The sequence below is a fragment of the Lithobates pipiens genome, unplaced genomic scaffold, assembly GCF_037356315.1.
Source record: "Lithobates pipiens isolate NorthernLeopardFrog02 unplaced genomic scaffold, aLitPip1_a1.2 Scaffold_28, whole genome shotgun sequence".
Taxonomy (NCBI): Eukaryota; Metazoa; Chordata; class Amphibia; order Anura; family Ranidae; genus Lithobates; species Lithobates pipiens.
Window position 1 is genome coordinate 214,826,551 of NW_027507789.1, and position 18,157 is coordinate 214,844,707.

Consider the following 18,157-nt stretch of genomic DNA (forward strand, 5'->3'; position numbering starts at 1 on the left):
ACAGACAGTCAGCCCAGACCCATAGACAATATACAGCAAGCAATAAATAACTGGCAGCTTCAGTCTGCAGAGAGGTCCATGGACAATACAGAGACTTTGCCTGGACCAGGCACAGCGGCTGTTCCTGTGAATGGTGGAGGAGATGCTGGGAGCAGTAATGCTACAACTCTCCAGGAGTCTGCAGCAGCCAAGCCTGTCATGGATCCCAGGATTGAAGCTGAGTGTTCGGGGGAGGGGGTGGGTCCTGCCTCTGCTAATCAGAAGACTGCTATCCCAGCTGATTCACACTCTCTGCCAGCAGGTTTGAATGTGTCTGAGGACAAGACTGCAAATGCTGGTGGAGGAAGAAAAACTTATGCTGGTGTTGCTGCCACAGGTTCTGGGAAGGGGGAACAAGCAGGGAAGGAGCATGGGGACGTTCTATCTTCCTCCCTGTTTAAAAGGAGGAATGTTGTCCAGTTGAAATGGGAAGGCGATGGAACCCCCCCCCCCCCCCCCCATAGGACAGTGGTGGATAAAATCCTGCAGTTGGTGTTTAGGCCTGCAGATATCTTCGCCCTGATCAGTCCGGGAGGTTCCTATGAATATGATTTGTCCTTTATCCGTCCGGAGTCTTTGGACATATTTTGGAAGGGGTATGAACACGTGTGTAGGGGCCTACCGGACTGGAAGGGCTCATCCCCAAACTTATTTCACGCCAGCCCCTCATTAAAATGGTGACAATTCTTGTACACAATGAATCCATACCACAAGGGGATTCATCTGTATGGTTGAGGAGGTATGGGGATGTCCTGAGCCCCCCCAAGAAAGATTTTGGACGATCAGGGAATATGGGGGGGGATGGTCTGTGCAGCTGAAATTAAAGGTCAATGTTGTCCAGCATCTGCCATCCTCAGCTTTCCTGAGGAGGGACAGGCTGACCATCTTCTACGCGGGCCAGTCAAAGCTCTGCAACAAGTGTGGTGATAAAGGGCATCTTGCATCCTCCTGTCCAGTGATGAAGTGCTCTCTGTGTCAGGGTATAGGACATTTGGCAAATGACTGTAATATTATAAGGTGTAATCTGTGCAATGCGGTGGGACATCCTTACAGTCAATGTCCTGAGGCAATGCACAACAAGCCGGAGCTCATGAGAGTTTTTCCGTCTGGACATGGAGGATGCTCAGAGCTCAGCAGCTGGAGGGCCTGTGAGTCCATCTGAGTCTGTGCAAATATACAATGTGTCTGTGGTGCCCCAGTCTGTGCCAATACCCAATGTGTCTGTCTCCCCAGTCTGTGGTGCACCAGTCTGTGCCAATACCCAATGTGTCTCTGTCTTCTCAGTCTGTAGGTAAGGTTTCAGTTGCCAAGAATGTGTCCAATCCTTCTATGTCTTCTAAAATTGCAGAGGCAGCAAGAGGTGCTGAGGGAGGTGCATCAAGTGCGGTGCCAGTCCCCCTCCCCGACGCTGCAGGGTCTCTGTTATGGGTCATGGGGTGCAGAGGAGTGGGGAGGATTGTGAAGAGGCTGGCCTGGTGGTAGATAAGGGAAGGGAGAGTGGGGGGGTGAAGGGGAAGATAGGTGTGGGCTCTGTTTTGTCCAAGGATGATATGGAGGATAAAAGGAAGAGGGTCAAAAGGAAGGGAAAAAAAAAAAAAGGAGGTACAGTTACCTTAAGTCCTGAGGTTTTGCATTTAGAAAATAAGTTTGAGGTCCTGTCAGATGATGACGATGAGTGGGACTCGTTCAGTTCAGCGTCCTCCATGGATGATGAGTGCCAGGGTGCAACGAAGCGCGCTGGTTCTCCAGGCAGAGGGAGTAGTCAGGTTAAGAAACGTCTGCCACAACTACCCTAATGGCAGTTCCAACTCTGTTTTTATAAAAGGCTCCATGCATGGTGACGGTGATGTTTCTTAGTCTGGCTCTCCCGTAGTTATAAGCATTTGGGTTTGCACCATTTATTATGTTCTTGTTTTGTATAGTCGTATTCAATTATTTTGTAAATATGTTTTATTGTATATAAGTTGTTGTTTGTAAGATTTTCAATAAACAAAATTAACCCCTCATAATGGGCACAGCAGGTGTCCAGACCCGGGAACTCAGCACAGAGATGGTGGGAACCCTCATAATGGGCATAGCAGGTGTACAGACTCAGGAACTCAGCACAGGGATGGTGGGAACCTGTCATATAGGGCACAGCAGGTGTACAGACCAGGGAACCCCTCATAATGGGCACAGCAGCTGTGCCGATACGGGAACTTCAACAAGGCTCTCACCAATAGAGACTCTGCGATATAGAAAACAGTCCGTTTAGCTCTCTAACATGTACCAGTCACTAAAATATCACTTTGAGGTGAACTGACTTATTAAAAGACCTTTTAGTTTTAGGTTTTTGCTTCTTTCATGTATTTGTGAAGAGATATGATGGAGTCTTTAGTGCAGTGTTTTTGATGATGATGTAAGATGGAACTTATGATGCATACACAGTGTTGTTCACAATTGAATTTGTTTATACGTCTGTCAAATTAATTTCCCTAAATGGAAATCAATAGGAAAAGCATCCTAAATGTATCACACATGCGTCACAGACAAATCAATTTTTGGCTAAAAAGGTCTCAATGCAGGTATTACTGCGCATGGCTTTTACTGGCTTCTGGCTCTGATGCCTGTGTACACTTACAGCCTCCACTGCCTTACAACTGACATGTGCAAAATCTGTTGTGTGGAGAGCTCCATGCACACCAAGACCCCTTTCACACCAGGGCGTTTTGCAGGCGCTATAGCGCTAGAAATAGAGCCAGCAATCCTCCCTAAAAAAGCTGCACCATTGTATGTAGTGTGAAAACCCGAGGGCTTTCACACTACAGCGGTGCACTGGCAGGACGTCAGGGAAAAGTCCTGCCAGCAGCTTCTTTGAAGCGGTGAAGGAGCGGTATTTACGGCATATTGCCAGCGGTTTTAACCCTCTCTCGGCCGCTAGCGGGGGTAAAAGCGCCCCGCTAGCGGCTGAAATGCGCCACAAATCCGGCGGTAAAACGCTGCTAAAAATAGCAGCGTTTTACCGCCCACGCTATGGGCGGTTTGGTGTGAAAGGGGTCTAAAGTGGGGTACACACTATAAGAAAATCGGTTGAACAAACGTCCGATTTTCCTCCTCGATTCACAGCAAGTGGGAACCGAGGAAAAAATTTTTGTGTGCAAATTCTCATACGACAAAGGCTATTTATTGTCGTTTATGGTTTCTGATCATGTACAGTCTTCCATTTCAGATTTTTCTCGTACGAAAATGGTACACATTAAATGAAAATTGATCATTCTGTTCTCATAGGAGAACAATTTTGTAGTTTGTCCCTTCGGAAATTTGTTTTGGAAGGTCGGAATCAGCTTTCGAAACCTGTGTATTATCAGAAAAATGTTACAATCGTTCCTCGGATGAAAACGTTCACCCAATTTTCTTATAGTATGTACGAGCTTTTAGTGGGAAACCAGTACACTTGCCCCCTTCCCAGCTACCATTAGTCTCCAACCAATCAGCACTAACAAAAACAGCTCTGGGGCTACACCACTTAGCAACCATTATTGCCCCCCCCTCCCCCAAAAGTCCCAGCATTTCCCAGTGTGGGCTGTACTGTGCCACAAAGGCCTAGTCCAGCCTCTGGGACACTCACTGAGTGCCGGTTCACATTTGTGCGATACGAGAACCCTGCAAATCCACTGCGGGCTCCCACATCACACCCAACTCGCAAGGCAGTTCACACTGCCATATGCAAATTGCTGGGAGTGTCAATACAATGTTAATGACACCCCCATTTCAGCTCCCATATCGCACAAAAAACTGACAGTTTTGGACATGAATCAGATTGCATGGGTGTGAATACCCATGCAATCCGATTCTGGCGGGGCCAGAAAAAAAAAAAAAAAAAAAAGGGGTCCTGTGCGAGTTTAGTCCAAATGCAATGCAAATTCAGTCATACTATCTGTATGGCTGAACTTGGATAGCGCATTCGCTGCGAATCAGATGCAATCTGGCACTGGTGTGAACCGGCACTGTACAGTAATGGGTTTTGAAGATTATATACTAGTGCTGTAATTGTTGTTCAAGTATCATCGTATTGTGCTCCTTAAAAACAACCACAATATCTTTTTCCAGAGCAGTCTGTATTTCTCCTGAGGTTACCTGTGGGTTTTTCTATGTATCCCGAACAATTCCTGTGGCAGTTGCGGCTGAAATCTTTCTTGATCTACCTGACCTTGGCTTGGTATCAAGAGATCCCCAAATGTTCCACTTATTAAATGATTGAACAGTACTGACTGGCATATTCAAGGCTTTTGATACCTTTTTATATACTTTTCCATCTTTGGAAAGTTTCATTACCTTGTTACACAGGTCTTTTGACGGTTCTTTTCTGCTCCTCATGGCTTAGTATCTAGCCTACTTAGTACATCAATGTGAGAGCTACCAAACTCATTGGACTATTTATACACAGAAACTAATTGTGATTTAAAAAGCCACAAAATGTGGGAAATTAACCTTTAGGCCCCTTTCACACCGAGGCGCTTTGCAGGCGCTAGAGTGCTAAAAATAGCGCCTGCAAAGCACCCTCAAACAGTCACTGCTGTCTCTCCAGTGTGAAAGCCCAAGGGCTTTCACACTGGAGCGGTGCGCTTGCAGGACGCTGAAAAATGTCCTGCAAGCCGCATCTTTGGAGCGGTGTATTTACCGCTCCTAAAGCGTCCCTTCCCATTGAAAGCAATGGGGCAGCGCTCCAAACCCACCTGCAAAGGGCGGTTTTAACCCTTTTTTCGGTCGCTATCGGGGGTTAAAACTGCCCCGCTAGCGGCCGAAAGGCACCGCAAAAACCACGGTAAAGCGCTAAATATAGCGCCGCTTTACCGCCTGTGCGCCCAGCGCCTCAGTGTGAAAGTAGCCTTTAATTGCCATTTGACCCTGCGTGTGCCACAGTCTGTTTCTGTACCAAGGCATGTAAAATTTTTATCAGGGTGCTTTCTGTTATCATTATGATTTTAAAAAGGAGCCAAAAAAAAACCAAAAAACTATGTGATAATAAATGCATTCATGTGATCACTATCCTTGAATAAAACACAGTTTTTTTTATATGATCAGTCATATTTTCAATATAAAGGGCAAAATTTCAACATTTCTGCCAGGGTATGCAAACTTTTGAGCACAGCCGTAGCTCTGACATATACTGCAGTGCTGTAGAGAGAACACTGAGCCAGTCACATCACTCTTTGCACTAAAAGAGCTTACACTCTAATACCCACCTCAGTCACACGATTAGGATTTTACATTTAGATAGCTCCGACATATACCGCAGTGCTGTACAGAGAACACTGAACCAGTCGCATTAGTCTCTGCACTAGAAGAGCTATTTTGCCTCCACAGTCACACATTATTATACATTTATGTCCACTGCAGGCACACCATCATACATTTGTATAGCTCTGATATATTCTGTAGGGTTGTACAGAGAACACTGAGCCATTCACACCATTCTCTGCACCAGATGAGCTTACACTCTAATGTCCCATGCATGTATACATTCACATTTATATTGCTCTACACCAGTGATTCTCAACCAGGGTTCCTCCAGAGGTTGCTAGGGGTTCCTTCAGGATTAGGCAATTTATACCTCTCAGATAAGTTCCCGCCGACACCAGCGATCTTTTTAACTATCTGTAAGGAGGTAATTCTTACCAATAACCACAAGTGTAAGGACCATTCTTCCCAATGACTATCACACTAATGTATCATGAGTTGTATATTTCTAATTTTTATCAGGGGTTCCCTGAGACCGGAGAACTATTTCAAGGGTTCCTCTGTGTTGAAAAGGTTGAGAAAGGCTACTCTACACAGTCACACATTGGGGCCAAGGTGGGAAAAAGGTGATCAACCCACCACTATGTTTTTCATCCACATCACACATAAGTTTAGGGCAGTGATGGTGAACCTCGGCACCCCAGATGTTTTGGAACTACGTTTCCCATGATGCTCATGCACTCTGCAATGTAGTTGAGCATCATGGGAAACGTAGTTCCAAAACATCTGGGGTGCCAAGGTTCACCATCACTGGTTTAGGGCATACCTTGCCCATTTTTTGGAGACATGCGGTAGGAAATGAAACCAGGACCCCAGTGCTAATACACCACACCATAGCTAAATACGAAGCTTCTGGGATTTATCCATCTCTGGCTTCAGTGCTAAAAACACACACAGGTCCTTTTTTGTGGTCAAAACCCATTGTGGTTTCTAAACCCTCAGAGCTTGGGGGAGCAGAGATCTCCATTGTAAGCGGATGAAGTCAATCTGACAACAAACCCTGGAACTGATGACTTTGACTACATAGGGGGGGGGGGAAAGCAGGAGAGGAGTTTTCAGTGACATTGCAGTTCCACCCCCCCCCCCCCTTCCGTATTACACCCGCACCTGGCTGCTCTACAGGAAAATTCTTCACACTTATGCAAAGCAAGTCATGTGCTCTCTGCAAGGTTCACATCATCAAGTCAAATGAGGTGGAAATAGTTGGTTTTCCCTGGTGGTAGAACAAAGACGATAACCCACATACAGGTGTCATAAAACAAAGTGCAGCAACCAGATTCCACTTCAGTGGATCACAGCAGTAAAATGTTGATTTCTATGGGACAATGCACACTGCTTGTCACTGATATTTTGTTAAGTGGTTTAGAAAAACACATTTTCTTTTTTTTTTTTTTTTTAGCTCCATGGTGCAGTGAACATACTCAAAACGATTTATTTGTTTTTACAGGTACTTATATAGCGCCATCAATTTATGCAGTGGTTTACATGTGCATTCACCTCAGTCCCTTCCCTCGTGGAGCTTACAATCTATAGTCTCTAACTCACATGCAGCCCCGGTTCACATTGAGGGTGGATTTCAAACCAGCAATGCAGTCCGACTTTGAGGGGCAATTTGACAGACATCTGTGTGGGTTCATGCACTGATGTCTATTCAAATGCCGCCGCCCCCCCCCGAAGTCGCCAAAAGTAGCGCAGTAACTACTTTTGGGAATTAAAGCGGCGCCGCAAAGTCGTCATTGCACCGAATCCTATGGTGCCATTGCTGGCAAAATGTCAAAATGTCAAAACGGCCAGATGTGAACGTGGGGCTAATACACACACACTAGGGCCAATTTAGACAGGAGCCAACTAACCTACCAGCATGTCCTTATAGTGTGGTAGAAAAACGGAGTACTCTATGGAAACCAACGCTGGCACAGAGAGAACATGCAAACTCCAGACAGGTAGTGCCATGGTTGAGATTCGAACCAATGACCCCAGTGCTGCCAGGTGAAAGTGCTAAACTAACACTATTTAATAACAGATGCATAAAAAAAAAAAAAAGTGAGCACACAGAAAAGAGCACAGGGGGTACCACATGGTCCTCCTCAGAAGAGACAGGACTAAGGATGAGCTCAGGCGTGTTCGCATGGAACACGTGCAGAGCCCGCCATGAAGTCGGCGCAGCGCTGCGCTAATCACAGGCAGTGAGACATTGCTCCGATGTGAGGCTGCAGAGATCGAGGCAATGTCTCACTGCCTGTGATTAACACTTCCTGGCGGGCTCTGCACGTGTTCCATGCGAACACGCCTGAGCTCATCCCTAGACAGGACCCTTGCCTTCATCCCCCGGGGCCACAAGGCTCCAGACAAGGGACTGGGGTACACCCAACCAAAACCAACCTCTCACAAACTCCACCAGTATGGATACAGCATTAGTTTAATTAGAGGGAATACTTCACTTCATAATCATGCAAAGGGAGTCAGATTGACCAACATATTACTATAGTTTGCTTCAAGTAACAACAACTGTAAAGAGTTAACAAAAAAGCAATCCATTTAAGATTCTGTAACTTAAAAAAAAAAAAACCTTGAACTTGATGAACCATGTAGTTTTTTCTGCCATTATTTTTCTGTCTACGCTTCATCCTACAACTTTACTGCTCTTACTGTAAACAATCCTTCCTATCCCAATGGTAAAATCATCCTTCCTCTCCAGAGGGAAAGAGACTGGGAGATCGGTCCCCCATAAAAAGGACATTTTGAAGGACTACCTCAGTACCAACTTACACAGCGTATGCTCAAGATTTGATAAAAGATTTTCAATTCTTCCTCTAAGTCTACAGAGTTAGATTCTGGGAGCTACTTCATACACACCTTGGGGTCGATTTACTAAAGGCAAATCTACTTTGCACTAGCTTTAGATAGGAGGGGAAGCTCTGCTGATTTGATCATCCAATCATGTACAAGCAAAAATGCTGTTTTTTTAATTTTCCTTGCATGTCCCCCTCAGATCTACAACGACTGCACTTCCAAGTGCACTTGCAGTGCAAAGTGGATTTGCCTTTAATAAATAAACCCCCATGTGTTCCTGTTGCCCTCCATTTATACCACCTCTTTCTATTGACCTTGGCTAGATTTCAATGTCTTACAATCACATATAGTGTGCACATTTTCTTCAGATAAAAGCAACACACTGGGGTTGATTTACTAAAACCAGAGAGTGCAATATCTGGTGCAGCTGGCATAAAAACCATCAGCTATTTTTTTTGCTAAAGCATAATTAAACAAGCTGAAGTTAGAAGCTGATTGGCTACCGTGATTTTGCACCCTCCAGCAGGGATGAGCTCAGGCGTATTCGCATGGACCACGTGCAGAGCCCGCCAGGAAGTCGACGCAGCGCTGCGCTAATCACAGGCAGCGAGACATTGCCTGATCTCTACAGCCGCACATCGGGGCAATGTCTCGCTGCCTGTGATTAGCGCAGCGCTGCGTCGACTTCCTGGCGGGCTCTGCACGTGTTCCATGCGAATGCGCCTGAGCTCATCCTTACTCTCCAGTTTTAGTAAAGCTGGGTTCACACACAAGCTGCAGCCGCATCTCACAGCAGGGATTCCGATGCATCCCTGTTCACAGATTCAGTTTCAAATTTCCGCCTGAATTTGTACCTGATTCTGAGCCAAAGACGCACAGGACCCTTTTTCCAAATGTAAACCGCGGCCACTCCGGAGATATGTGAATTGGCTCCATTTGAGAGCCGGCGACACACTCCTGTCATGCGAATTGATGGGGGAAACTCTCATCCAGTTCAAGTGTGAACCCAGCCTAAATCAACCCCATGGTTTCTAACCTAAATAAGTGTCTGTGGCATAGGCATGTGCATAGCCAAGTCACCCTGTGCAATGCACATTTCCCCTGCTGAACACCCCTACCCCCCTGGCAGCTGAGGCTTTTTTTTTTTTTTTTTTTTTTTTTTTTTACACTTCTCTCTTTTTAATTTTGTTTTTTTTTTTAAAGTTTGTTAGGAGCACCATTGAGGGGCTTTTGTGAAATATCAGAGAAAGGGACTGAGGACAGAGATTCCCCAGTCCCTTTCTCTGAAATTTCACCAAAGCCCCTCAATGGAGCTCCTAACTGTAAAAAACAAAACAAAAACAAAAAAACAAAACACAAATATATAAAAAAAAACAACTACTGACAGGGTCCACTGCTCTACTGTGCATGTGTGTTTGAGCTTTGGGATGCACACCCTAATGAGCACCTCTGGTCTGTGCCTTACATTCACCACTTTTACAAGAATGCTGTTTAAAATATACATTTTTTTTAACAAACCATAATAAAAATTACCTCTCCAAAAAAAAAAAAAAAAAAAACAATTGACCGTGATTGGGTAGTAGTCCACTATTCAATTCAGATCAATTGAGCTGCAAAGGCAAGCAACAGATCTGAGCAATGCCTGGGAGCCGCACAGCTTTCCAAGCAGCTGAATAACTTTGTGGCAAGCAGAGGATTTTCCTGCATGAAAAGTGAGTAAACCTTTCACCATGTGCGAATGTCATCAGGGAGAAAAAAAAACAGCAGGAGATGGAAACAAACTCCACACCCCCCCCCCCCCCCCCCTTATTGTTCGTCTGGGAGAAAGTTTTTTGCTACATTGTTGTTTGTAAAGTGATCTTCTTATTTATATCTTTCGGTGGGATATACAGATGATAAAATCCTAGACAGATCCCAGTGAGCTGTGTGGGGAGATCCAGCAGATCCAGGCAGGGATGGAGTATCAGGATGGGGCCCCCCCTGTAGGCTCAGCTGTGTGATGGAGAATTAATCAGCGCAGACAATCACACAACACATGTTGCATTTTGCAGATCCTGCACTCTTCTCTATCTGCTGGAGGGAGAGGTAACTGGGAAAGCTTTTCTTTTATGATCATAACAATTCCTGTCTATCATAATTTCTCTTATGTGTTTTCAGTTAGCTGTCAATCATCTGTCACACATGTCCTAATAAACACAATCAACTAAATATCACACCTAGTATTCCAACACACATACACACTGCAATGTGGCTGCTGATATCATTCAATCCACACACAGCAACAATGTATAGGATGAGTAATAAAGTACACAGCAACAATGTATAGGATGTGTAATAAAGTACACAGCAACAATGTATAGGATGAGTAATAAAGTACATGGTAACTAGCTACAGGACAATGCAACAATGTCTATAAATCAGAGATCTGTCCCAAGGAAAGTTCCTTGCGTGAGAAGTGATAGAAAAGATTCACCTGCTCTGGAGGGTGAGCTGTTACGGTGCAGTCCTGTCTCCTCCGGTAAACCCCCTGCTTTGTCCATGAGTGTGCCCTGTGTTCATGCCAGGCTCCAGAGAGGGCAGCCAGTGCCCGGGTACCCAGGGAAGAGGAGCGCTGCTAGCAGAGCACACAGGCAGCTGAGTGTGCTGAATGGAGAGGAGGAGGCTCCATCACTTGAGAGGGGCTGAGCCTGGCTGGGAGCTGATGATTATTTCCCCGTGTGACAAGCACACTGCTGCCTCCCACCATCCTGACTGTCAGCTGGGATTTCCAAGAGGTGCTGCAGCAGCTTTAAATGACGTTTTACGCATGTAAAATAGAGTATCTTCTTTTAGGGGATGTTTGGAATGAAAAAAATCTTTGCACAACATTCAGCAGCCCAAGAGGTGCTGCAGCAGCTGGCACTGCTCCTCTGTTGTCATGGTGCAGCCCTTCCATTTATTACAAGAAACATGATAATTGCTGTTCAGAGCTCAAGTGTCCCAAACTCAACCTTTTAAATGACTGTATTTTTTAAATGCATAAACTCTATCTTAATTTAATGTATGTTTGGAATGTAAAATCTTTTCACAACATTCAGCAGGAAGATTTCCTAAGGCTCTATGGTTGCCACCTCATCCCTTTAAACCCGAACACATATTAATTACACAGGTTCTGTGGCTGATTAAGGTGGTAATTAAACTCACTTTGTGCCTTATCTGCATTTAATTAGCCTCAGAACCTGTGTAATTCAAAGGTGTTTGGGTTTAAGGCTGGGTTCACATTGCAGCGATGCGAGAACGCCGCGAATCCGCTGCGGGTTCCCGCATCGCATGCTTCCCGGCGGCAGTTCACACTGCCCTATGCGAACGGCTGGGAGTGTCAGTGAAAAGTTAATGACACCCCCAGATCAGTTCGCATTTCGCAGTGCGATCTGCAAACTCGGACAGGAATCGGATCGCATGGTGTGAACACCCATGCGATCCGATTCTGCTGCGGACCAAAAAAAGGGTCCTGTGCGAGTTTGGGGCGGGTGCGATGCGAAAACAGATAGTATGGCTGAACTCGCATCGCACAGAGATCGGATGTAATTTGCACTGCAGTGCGGTGCGAATCACATCCGGTTCTCGTAGCCGCAGCAGTGTGAACCCGGCCTAAAGGGATGAGGTGGCAACTCATACACTATACAATTTTCTTGTTCAACTTTCATTTAGATGTACCTAAACCATATAATAGGAGCTCAAACCTAAGCCCTTTCAATCTGTATGCAACCAGGCAACCCCTTACACTACATAGTTGAAGGTAAATCTAAAGGAAAGTGAATAAGAAAATGCTATAGTGTCTGGCCAGCCCAAGAGGTGCTGCAGCAGCTGGCACTGCTCCTCTGTTGTCATGGTGCAGCCCTTCCATTTATTCCAAGAAAAATTACTGTTCAGGGCTGAGGTTTCCCCACACTCAACCTTTAACCACTTCAGCCCCAGAAGGATTCAACCCCTTAAAGAGGGATTTCACTGTAAAAAAAAAATATTAAAAGCCAGCAGCTACAAATACTGCAGCTATAAAAAAAGGGGGGTAAGGTGCGCTAAGGACCCTAAATTATTTCTTTAAAATATATATAATTACCAACAAGTGAAAAACACAACCAAATCCAAAACCCTAATGATAAGAAAACAGAACCCTAGTGGTAAAAAACAAAACCCTAGTTGTAAAAAAGGGGGGGGGGGGGCTGCCACTACCTTATTTATTCACCCAAAAGGTGAAAAAACGTGAATGAGTACAAAAGTGGTAGTAACGGTGCTCTCCTACTATTAATTATGCCTGCAGGAGGTTTACCTGCTATTGATTGTACTTAATCTTTACGTGGGTGGGTGTACCAATAAACAGTGTAACTAAATACTCACACCAAATAATATTATGATATTGTTATAAAAAATGTTTTGAAACAACGAATAAATTACTAAAAATCGCTGGCAATATGCGTAAGGAAACCCTGATTCACATTACAAGAACTGCAAAGTAACTTATTGCAATATTAAAAGTGCAAATGTGCATGTGTGCAAAAATTACAATAAAAGGTGCTATGTGCTTAAAAAAAGTGCAAAAATAACATCAATACCAATTATGAAAAGGTGCTACGTGCTACTACAAGTGTCACAATATACAAATCCAGTCTTTTATATTGAAAAATCACTAAATGAAAGCATGCGATTTTTTTAAAACATGCGATTTTTTTGGAATCGCTAAATGAAAGTGTGTCATTTTTGAATAGATGAAAAAGTCCAACAGCAGAGAAACCAACAATACTCCAATAAGAGAGTTCTTCTTAAAGCGGAGGTCCACCCTAAAGTGGACCTCCGCTCATCGGAACCCTCCCCCCCTCCAGCGCCACAATTGGCACCTTTCAGGGGGGAGGGGGGTGCAGATAGCTGTACAGTACAGGTATTCTGCACCCACTTCTGGGATAGCTCTCTGCAGAAAGGGGCGTAGATTACGCCCCTTTCCGCAAGTGCCCCGCTGCCTGCTGGGAAACACACAGATCCCAGAGGCAGCGGGGACCGTCCTTATTGCGCAGCGCGATTCGCGAATGCGCAGTAGGGAACCGGGAAATGAAGCCGAAAGGCTCCATTTCCTGATTCCCATACCCAAGATGGCGGCGGCAGAACCTTACAGACGATCTAGAGATCGGCTTCGGGTGCCGACATCGCGGGCGCGCTGGACAGGTAAGTGTCACTATTTTAAAAGTCAGCAGCTGCAGTATTTGTAGCTGCTGGCTTTAAAAAAAAAAAAAAAACGCGGAGTCCCGGCGGACTCCCGCTTTAACCAAAAAGTGCCAATGTGCTTCAAATCCCCAGTGGACTCCTGGATTGCAACCGGTGCGATTTGTGTATATAAAGACAATAGTCCGCACTCACCAGCTCCCCCTCCCCTTGGGGGGTTAATGCGCCTCCACAGTGTAAGCCCCTGTGTCGCTGTGCAGAGCTGGTCCGGTTAATATCCAGTAACTGTCCACTAATTTTTCCTCATTTAAAAGCAAAAAAGGCAAACATAGTGTAATCCAGCGTTTAAAATCCCGTTTTATTAAGTGTAAAAAGCTACTCACACTTTAGAAGGTAAATATTGCGTCTCAGTAAAATGTAAGTCTCAGCGTGTTTGAATTCACCGCCGCCGCCGCTATGCGAGAGTGCATACACCTTAGGCCATGCTCCTAGGAGGTCTGCACTGCACAGCGCTAATCACAGGCAGTGAGACGTTTTCCCGATGCGTGGCTGCAGAGATTGAGAAATGTCTCACTGCCTGTGATTAGCGCTGTGCAGTGCCAACTTCCTGGTGGGCTCTGCGCGTGCTAGTTGCAAACACGGCTGAGCTCATCCTTACCTGGGAGGTGTTTCTAACTGTATTGACTGGAGGAGGAGAGAGATCGCTGTTTCTAATCACTAGGAACAGACAATATCTCTCTACACTTCCCTGTCAGAACGGGGATGTGTTTGTTTACATTGACAGATCCCCATTTTGGCTGTCTGTGGAGCGATCACAGGTGGCCGGCGGACATCGTGGCCGCCTCCTATAGTTGTTAAAGGGACTGACGTACAGCTACGCCGATTTGTGCAGCCGAGCCAACCTGCCGCAGTATAACCACCTCAATACAGTGCAGTTACACCCCCTTCCTGACCAGACCAATTTTCAGCTTTCAGCGCTCTCACAGTTTGAATGACAATTACTCAGTCATCCTACACTGTATCCATATGAAACTTGCGTCCTTTTTTCCACACAAATAGAGCTTTCTTTTAGTGGTATTTAATCACTAGTGGGTTTTTTATTTTTTGTGCTATAAATAAAATAAAACGTAAATTTTGTGAAAAAAATGCCTTTTTCTTCGTTTTTGTCATACATTTTTGCTAATTAGTAATTTTTCTTCATAAATTTTGGCCAAAATTTATACTGCTACATATCTCTGGTAAAAATAACCCACATTAGTATATATTATTTGGTCTTTGTGAAAGTTAGAGTCTACAAACTATGGTGCCAATCACTGAAAATTGATCACTTCTGATCAGGCCTTCAGTACATCAGGTGTACCTCATTTCTTGAGACACTAACAAGTCAGGAAAGTACAAATACCCCCCAAATGACCCCTTTTTACAAAGTAGACATCCCAAGGTATTAAGTAAGTAGCATGGTGAGTTTTTTTAAGTTGTCATTTTTTCCCACAATTCTTTGCAAAATGAAGATTTTTTTTTTTTGAATTTTTTTTTTTTACTAAATTGTCATATTATCAGGTTATTTCTCACACACAGCATATGCATACAACAAATTACACCCCAAAATACATTCTGCTACTTCTCCCGAGTACGGCGATACCACATGTGTAGGACTTTTACACAGCCTGGCCACATACAGAGCACTAACATTGATGTAGTACCTTCAGACGTTCTACGAGCAAAAATTACGCATCTCATTTCTCAACCACCTATTACATTTTGAAGGCCCTGGAGTACCAGGACAATGGAATTTCCCATAAAATTACCCCATTTTGGAAAGCAAACACCCCAACATATACTCTGTGAGGCATAATGAGTCTTTTGAATGGTTCATTTTTTCCAGAAGTTTTTGGAATATGTGGAAAAAAATTTAAACGCATTTTTTTTTTTTTACACAAAATTGTCAATTTATAAGATATTTCTAACACATAACATGTATATAGCAAAAATTACACCTCAAAATACATTCTGCTACTCCTCCCGAGTATGGTGATACCACATGTGTAGAACTTTTACACAGCCTGGCCACATAGAGAGGCCGAACATTGAAGTAGTACGTTCAGGCGTTCTAGGAGCATAAATGACACATCTCATTTCATTCCTACCTATCACACTTTTGAAGGTCCTGGACCACCAGGACAGTGAAATTACCCACAAAATGACCCCATTTTGGAAAGCAAACACCCCAACGTATATTCTATGAGACATGGGCTGCAAATAGGTACTCGGGTACTCTGATGGCCTGGTGACAGGTACTCGGGTACTCTGATGGCCTGGTGACAGGTACTCGGGTACTCTGATGGCCTGGTGACAGGTACTCGGGTACTCTGATGGCCTGGTGACAGGTACTCGGGTACTCTGATGGTCTGGTGACAGGTACTCGGGTACTCTGATGGTCTGGTGACAGGTACTCGGGTACTCTGATGGTCTGGTGACAGGTACTCGGGTACTCTGATGGTCTGGTGACAGGTACTCGGGTACTCTGATGGTCTGGTGGCAGGTACTCGGGTACTCTGATGGCCTGGTGGCAGGTACTCGGGTACTCTGATGGCCTGTGACAGGTACTCGGTACTCTAATGGACTGTGACAGGTACTCTAATGGACTGTGACAGGTACTCGGGTACCCTGATGGACTGTGACAGGTACTCGGGTACCCTGATGGACTGTGACAGGTACTCGGGTACCCTGATGGACTGTGACAGGTACTCGGGTACCCTGATGGACTGTGACAGGTACTCGGTACTCTAATGGACTGTGACAGGTACTCGGGTACCCTGATGGGCCGTGACAGGTACTCGGGTACCCTGATGGGCCGTGACAGGTACTCGGGTACCCTGATGGGCCGTGACAGGTACTCCGGTACCCTGATGGGCCGGGACAGGTACTCGGGTACCCTGATGTGCCGTGACAGGTACTCGGGTACTCTGATGTGCCGTGACAGGTATCATCCCTCCATGTTAGTCAATGTGTCCATGCACACCATCGCTTTCTCAGGAGTTTATAGGCAGAAAAACAAACAAACAAAAAAACAAACAAACCACCAAACCCATATTTTTGAGAAGAGCAGAAAAAGATGCCTAAAGCCCCATACACACTATCAGTTTTTCTGCTGAGTTTTTCCTTCAGATTTACCAAAACCATATAATATGAGGTTAAACCTTAGGAGTTTTAATGTGTATGCAATCAGGCAGGCCCTTCTACTACATGGTTTTGGTAAACCTGAAGGAAAAAATCAGCAGAAAATCTGATAGTGTGTATGGGGCATTAGGCTGGATTCACACCTATGCATTTTTAGTACTTTTTGCATATTTGCACTACAGTCCATTTATCATGGTTTCCTATGGAACACTTTTTGTAGTGCAATTCTACAAAATGCAAAAAGCACTAAAAATGCATAGATGTGAATCCAGCCTAAGTTCCCAAACATGCACGGAAGAGCATGAAAAAGCTCACAGAAGCTGGAACACACACACACACACACACACACACACACACACACACACACACACACACACACACACACACACACACACACACACACACACACGTTTGTGGAAAAAAAAATGCTTATGCTCTAAAAAGCTCAATAAAAACGTCCAAAAAAGTACAAGCTTCTTCAAGCTAAAATAAAAGCTCAAAGATTTCCTTAGGCCCCTTTCACACTGGGGCGGTGTGGGCGTCGGCGGTAAAGCGCCGACATTTTTAGCGGCGGTCGCTAGCGGGGGTGGTTTTAACCCCTGCTAGTGGTCGTAAAAGGGTTAAAACTGGGAAAGCGGCGCTTTGCCGGCGGTATAGCCGTGCTGTCCCATTGATTTCAATGGGTAGGAGCGGTGAATACACGGCTCCTTTCACCGCTCCAAAGATGCGGCTAGCAGGACTTTTTTTCACTGTCCTGCTAGCGCACCGCTCCAGTGTGAAAGCCCTCTGGCTTTCACACTGGAGTGAAAGGGGCCGTTTTTTTCAGGCGCTACACAGGCGCTACACAGGCGCTGAAAACCGCCCCAGGGTGAAAGGGGCCTAAGAGGTGCTGCAGCAGCTCTGATATCTCCCTGTAGCCAGTTACCAAAACACACTGCGATTGATTTGCAAAATCTGGTGCCGCTCTGTAGAGAAATCAACCAGCTTCCAGGTTTTCTTGTCAAAGTTTTTTTTTATTCAACAAGCTGATATTAGAAGCTGATTGGCTGACATGCACAGCTGCACCAGATTTTGCACTTTTAGTAAATCAACCCCACTTTGTTTTCCAGGAGTAGGGATGGGCTTCGGCGTGTTCACACAGCTTACGTGCAGAGCCCGCCAGGAAGTCGGCACTGTGCTGCGCCAATCACAGGCAGTGAGACATTTCCCCATCTCTGCAGCTGCGCATCGGGACAATGTCTCACTGCCTGTGATTTTTCTTTCTTCACCGCGTAGTGCCAACTTCCTGCCGGGCTCTGCACGTGGGCTGTGCGAACACGCAGGAGCCCATCCCTATCCAGGAGGAAGAGGTTGACTCCATGTGTGGGCTACATTAACTGCCTTTGCTTTTCTGAAAGAAATATGGAATGTAACAAATGAACTACCACTCAAATACACCTCCACAAGTTCACATCCATTCATTTTACATGCAGAAAACCCTATTCAAATGTTAATACATAAAATGACTGTAGAGGAAATAGATTGTGCCTTCTAACACACAATCCACTGTCTCCAGCAGCCATAGAGCCCGATGACTGACAGATGGACTTACCACAGTGCATGCTGATGAGGGATCAAGTTTAAATCAATACAGCCAATCACCCAGAAGAACGTTACCTTTTGTGAAATGCCA

General features: G+C 45.1%; 1 protein-coding gene across 1 annotated transcript in view; it reads right to left on the bottom strand.

The window, feature by feature from the left end:
• The window catches only part of KCNG1 (potassium voltage-gated channel modifier subfamily G member 1), a 66,573-nt gene extending 55,715 nt beyond the window's left edge, over positions 1–10,858 (bottom strand). The window contains exon 1 of the mRNA XM_077460530.1: positions 10,586–10,858. The gene's annotated coding sequence lies outside the window, so the exon portion shown is untranslated. The remainder of the gene's footprint in view (positions 1–10,585) is intronic.
• Between the last annotated feature and the right edge of the window lie 7,299 nt (positions 10,859–18,157).